This window comes from Hyaena hyaena, unplaced genomic scaffold (genome assembly GCF_003009895.1).
Source record: "Hyaena hyaena isolate Hyena2069 unplaced genomic scaffold, ASM300989v1 scaffold_874, whole genome shotgun sequence".
In the NCBI taxonomy this organism is placed as follows: Eukaryota; Metazoa; Chordata; class Mammalia; order Carnivora; family Hyaenidae; genus Hyaena; species Hyaena hyaena.
The window spans coordinates 766497-772496 of NW_024081504.1; the positions used below are offsets into that span (position 1 = coordinate 766497).

The window sequence follows — 6000 nt, forward strand, 5'->3', positions numbered from 1 at the left end:
GATATTAAGGAATTTGTAGAAGTTCACACAACTAGTAATCTGGACTGTGGTAGAGTCAGAATTTGAACCCAGATGTCTGAATGACTCCAGAAGTCATGTTCTTTGAAAAATTTTACATACACACACACAATTTTATTTGAATGTATAAATGTGATATAATATATCCTAGGATTCTTAAAAAATAGTCAGTTACTTTTTAATCTTCTATATGCCTCATCTCTACCTCTCCTTTTCACGTCCATGCGTATCACTTCTAAACTCAAGTTACTAATTCAGTATAAAGTTTTCCATATCTTTCTCTAATCACATGCAAATATACATAAACATTTATATGCATTCTGATAAATATGAACTGTCAGTGTTTGATAAATAGGAGCATATTATACACACTTCAATGCATTTGACTTTCATAAGAACACACAAAAATCCTGCCAAGTCAAATAGTATATCTAATTCATTATTTTTAATGGTTCTATAACATGGATACACTATAATTCATGTGACCATTTCCCTGCTGACAGGCACTCAATTAACTCCCAGTATTTTCAGACAATGTTGGAATAAGTACTCTTAAATCCCCATGTTCTTACATATATCCACATACACCAGTTCTTTTGTTTCTAATGGCCAGATTCCCAAGTGTGGAATTACAAGAGTTGAATTTTAATAGGTTTTGCCAGATTGCTTTTCAAAAGGGTGTAGGAATCATATTTCCTCTAGCAATCTAGGAAGCTATCTTTCCCTCTATAATCCTATCATCAATAAGTGGTACTATTATTTTTAATTCTTTTAAGTCTTCGGGTATAAAATATCTCACTCTTTAGTTTGCTTTTCTCTGGCTGCTAGTGCATTTGAACATCCTCTCATGTTTGCTGGGCTTCTGGACTTTCTTTTCTATGAACTGTCTGTTCATATCCTTTGCCAACGTTCACAATGGTTTATCTTTTTATTATTGGCTTGTAAGAGATTTTGTATATTGCTGATCCTTTCCTCTTTTCTGGATTCCTATATTTTACATCTAGCTTCTTGGATGTTTATTTTTGTTATTCTAGTTTTTACATTTAAACCTTTAATCCACCTGCATCCACCTGTAAGTATCCGCTTTGTTTTCTTCAAGACAATACCATTTAGTAAAGAAATCATCTTTCCTCTGCTGAATTAAAATACAATCTTTTTCATATAATAAATCTTTATACTTACTGGGATACAGCTTCTTACCTACAGAAATACAAAGCACCTTATAGTCAAACTTCAGAAAACCAAAATAAGGAAAAAACTCTTTAAAGAAACCACAGAGAAATGACATAGTATCTATAAGGGAACAATAATTAGAATGTCAGATTTCTCATTAGAAATCAGGGAGGCCAGGAAAATGTGGCACAACATTTTTCAAGTGCTGAAGGAAAATAACTATCAACCCCAAATCTCGTATCAGGAAAAACAACCTCTCAAGGAATGAAGGTGAAATAAAGATATCCTCAAATGAAGAAAAACTAAAGGATTTGTCGCTAACAGACATATCCTTAGGAAGTTCTCTAAACAGAAAGAAATAAGTGAATAAGGTTTAACTTCAGACAAGGAGGAACAATGGAATGATTAAAAGCAATGGCAAATATAAGGGACTATCTTTCTCCTTATGAACCTCTTAAATCATATTTGATGGTTGAACCAAAAGTTCATAGCATCATTTGATGTGGTGCTCAATGTATATAGAGGAAATATGACAATTATATATAAAATGTGAAGACAGTAGGGATGCCTGGGTGGCTCAGTCGGTTCAGCGTCCCACTTTGGCTCAGGTCATGATCTTGCAGTCCATGAGTTGGAGCCCCGCGCTGGGCTCTGTGCTGACAGCTCAGAGCCTGAAGCCTGCTTCAGATTGTGTCTCCCTCTCTCCCTGGCCCCCACCTGCTCACTGCTCATGCTCTTTCACTCTCTCTCAAAAATAAGCATTAAAAATTTTTAAAAATTGGAAGTAGAGAAAAATGAATTAAATAAAGAACAGTTTTTTGAAAAAGATCAATAAAATCAATAAAACTCCACTAAGATAAAAAGAGAGAAAATACAAATTACTAATATCAGGTTTATCACTAAAGACTATAGAATACTAGTGTGCTGATAAAACGAGACAAAGATAGCACACAAAAAAAACCCCTACATATCAATGCCTGTCATATCTATATCTTAATAAAATATTAGCAAAAAGAACCCAGCAATGTATATAAAGTATTATATGCCATGAATAAGTGGGATCTATTTCAGGTACATTTAACATCAAAAAATCAATGTAATCTTCCATATCAAGGTGGTAAAGAAGAAAAAGCATATCATATAAATTAACTAAATATACACCATGTGACCCAGCACAATTGCATTCTTGGGCATTTATCCCAGAGAAATAAAAACATGTTCACACAAAACCTTCAAACCAACTTGGAATGGATCTCAAAGGAATTAATGCAAAGTAATCTCAAAAAGTTATACACTGTATGATTGTGTTTATACTACATTCTTGAAACAGACAAAATTAAAGAGTTGGAGAACAGACTAGTGGCTGCCACGTGTGAGGGACTGGGGTAGGAAAAGATGGTTGTGGCTATAAAGAAAATGGTGGTTACAAGAAGCTATATACACACACAAATGAGTGCTTGTGAAATGGGGGGAAATCTCAATAAATTCTGTGAATATATTAATGTCAATTTTCTGGTTTAAAAATTATATTATAGTTATACAAGATACTACCATCAGGGAAGGTTAGTTGAATGGCACATGGGGACCTCTTCACACATTTTTTTCTTGCAACTTTCTCTCAATCTATAATTATGTCAGAATAAAAAGGTTTTTGAAACATTTATTTAATTGTAATTGGTATAAGTGGAATTATAGAGAAAAACTGGGAATCTTACCACACAGTCATGTGTAAGCTTCAAAACATACAGCTGCAAGTCAACACATAATACAGATGCATAAACAGAACCTTTTTTAGTCTGCTTACCATTAAATTTATATTCATCTTTTTCCAAATAACATATTAGAGGAAGTCATCAATTTCTATATTGAATTGATGGTAATCTCACCAGTCGCAACAAAACCACCTTCTTTGTAGTTCATTTGTGCAGGACATTCTCATCCTCTCATCTGATCTTAACAATGGCTACACGACAGCCAGGACAGCTGATGTTATGTTATTTGTCTAAGGTTATGAGGCTTTTAAATGGCAAAATCAATTCTATGGTCTTCTGACTCCTGTTCCAGTATTTTCCAGTCACAAATCACTCTGAAATTGTATGCAGTACTATGGAATTTGAATAAATAGCACAGTATTGTAGGAGAAAGTCAGAGAAGGAATGGGCATGATGCACATTATAACAAAATCCTGCAGGCCTTCACCTTTCGGTGGAAACACGGGGGAAAAAATCCAAAAGAGACTTTCCTATTTATCATTTTGGAAAGAAGCTTTAAAAAAAAAAATCCCATGAATAAAGATTTCAGAGATTTCCCCTAACTTTTCTGGGTTTCTTTTTGTTACATTTACCTCTTTCTCCACAGGGATTTGCTCTTAGAACAAAAGTGGCTAAAACTATGGGTTCACATACTAGACTATGAACTCTTCCAGTGTGGCATACAAGACACAAAGCAAGTGCTGTTACGACTCCTGAGGGAAGAAATAAATTTATGAATCAAGGAACACATGTCTCATCTTGCCTTGTGTGAAAAAATAAAAAAATAAAAAAAATAAAAAAGCCCCAAGGGTGAGAGTTTACAGTTAAGGCCTTAGGGTAAAGGGTGATTATAAAGAAGTGTGAGCACTAGCTGTGAGGTGGGTGTTGTATGGATGTGTCATTCATAACAGTGGATATTTATTGAGTGCTTACTGTGTGTAAAACACTGTTCTTGGTGCCACATGAGTGATCTCATTTGATAAAACAATCTTAACAAAAGGATATCAATGTATTTCATTTTATACATGGGAAAAATTCAGGCAAAAACTCCTTCCTTAAAATACCATGATGCAAGGCAAGCGGTAGAGGCAAGTGAAAGCCCCAAAGGTTTCCCCAACACGCTGCACTCTAAGTTCAAGGAAAGGAGCTCGGCTCCGACCTTGGTGCCACGTTAAAATACTTGAGCAATTAATACTGAACATCAAACATGTGGTAGGGGAGTGTCGAGTTCAGAGAATGGCCCACGCATCAAAACTCAAGGGTACCTGGTGTAACAAATTTGGAAGAGGATGGGGGAAGAGGTTGATCCGACGGAGAAAACTGAGATCAAACCAAAACAGCCTTTAATGACCCCGCCGATGGACAAGTGGGGGAAACTGAGGCACAGAGAGAAGTCAGAGACTTTTCCAGAGGAAAAGAGGCTTAGAACTCTTAGAACTTCCTAGAGGTACAAGAACTCTGATCGTTGGGGTCTCCAGCCCAGCTAGTCACTTCTTCCCGGCCAAATGCCCAATGTGCGAGCCCCTACTCCCCAAAAGGGCCGCCATAAACGTCCCGCAGGCAGGCTGCAGTTTAGTACAAATGGCGCGTCACCACGCCCAGAGGAGCCACTGCTGTGATAGGACCAGAGTGGATCCGAACCCCGAGAGGTCGCAGCAGTTATTTACACCCTGTGGGCCGTCTGGCCCAGGGCAGCACAGGCTCTGCGAGGGGCCACACAGAGGAAGGGCTCTGGCTCCCAGGTGCCCGCTTGCCCGTTAGTTCTTACGCAAAGTCGTCCCCTCAAGGCCGTGCCTCACCTGTCGGCCTAGAAAGTAGCTGGCTCTATCGCAACGCTCCTTCCTAGACAGCACTGGGAACGGAAGTCCCGCCTACCTTTACGTCACAGCGCCGCGCGGCGCGGCGCGGCGCAGCCCTCCACTGCGCAGAGGCGGTCCCTTGAAGACGGGTGGTGTGCTCAGGTTTGGGAGGTCCTTGTGGGTGGCTGGGGGCGTGTGTTCCAGTTCCAGTGAGAGCGTCGGAGCGGGGTAGATATTCAGGAATTCTGTCTTCCTTTTCATTTGAACGCTATCCGCCTCCTGTTTCAATCAATCTCGTATACTTCCGCTTCCCCTACCCCTTTGTCCACGCTCATTTCCCCCCCTTCCTCCTTTAACGGTTGATTCTCAGTTGACCTTCTTTATTAGCATTAATAGGGCCAGGCTCTGCTACTCCACATTTTAGCAAAATGTGGAAACCGTCGATTCCAGAGGTATTTCGAACTTAACGTATCCAAGCTCCAGGAAGACATAAATCACACTAGTCTTGTGAACTGTTGCATTCTCAGCACCCAGCGCGTAGTAGCTGATTAGTGTTCATCTGTCCAAAAATGCAGTAGTGAATGTGACATTGCTTTATAGCCGGGGGAAGAGCAGACAGGTAGACTGGCAAACCAGTTAATCTTACCTACAGTTAGGAAAGAAGCCTTGATCCTTCTGTATTGAATTGAGCATTTCAGTGATAGGACGACCCTCCAATGAGTTGTTGACAGTGGACTGGTACCTCTTGTTCATTTACCTCTCCATTTTTCAGTTTTATTTTTTAATACAATAGTTAACACAATGAGTTTAGAAAAAGCCTCTCACTGCCTAAGAGTTTTTTTTTTTTAATTAACTCATTTTTAATCCTGACAGCAGCCCAATGAGGTTAGTATTAACATGTGACCATAGAATCTGGCAACACAAATACACAAACTAAATGAGTGATTACATTACAATTGCGTTACTTGATATATTCAAGTATTTTTTCTCATTACTAATGCACACATCAATGTATTTTTTCTCATTACTAATGCACACATCAATGAACATGATTAACTAATGCAGCCTTTTTAATCCTTGTGAATGCATTTGTGGTGCTCTGCTCAAGTGATTTATGTCTCTGGTTTCATTAAATAAGCCTATGCCAGAAAACCTAACCAAGAAAGTTCAATCATTAAAAAAAAAAAAACCTCTCTTTTTAGACTGATGGCCACTCTATGATTATCTCCATTTTTATCTGCAGGATAAAGTAAGGCACA

The 6000-nt window shown here is 38.4% G+C and overlaps 1 protein-coding gene across 3 annotated transcripts in view; it reads right to left on the reverse strand.

The window, feature by feature from the left end:
* Positions 1–4795, reverse strand: part of LDAH (lipid droplet associated hydrolase) — a 100845-nt gene extending 96050 nt beyond the window's left edge. For 2 of the 3 annotated variants that reach the window (XM_039220200.1, XM_039220203.1), the window contains exon 1: positions 4742–4795. The gene's annotated coding sequence lies outside the window, so the exon portion shown is untranslated. Of the gene's footprint in view, positions 1–2995; positions 3296–4741 lie in introns of all 3 variants that reach the window. The other variant, XM_039220202.1, reaches the window with a different exon arrangement.
* Positions 4796–6000: the final 1205 nt, after the last annotated feature.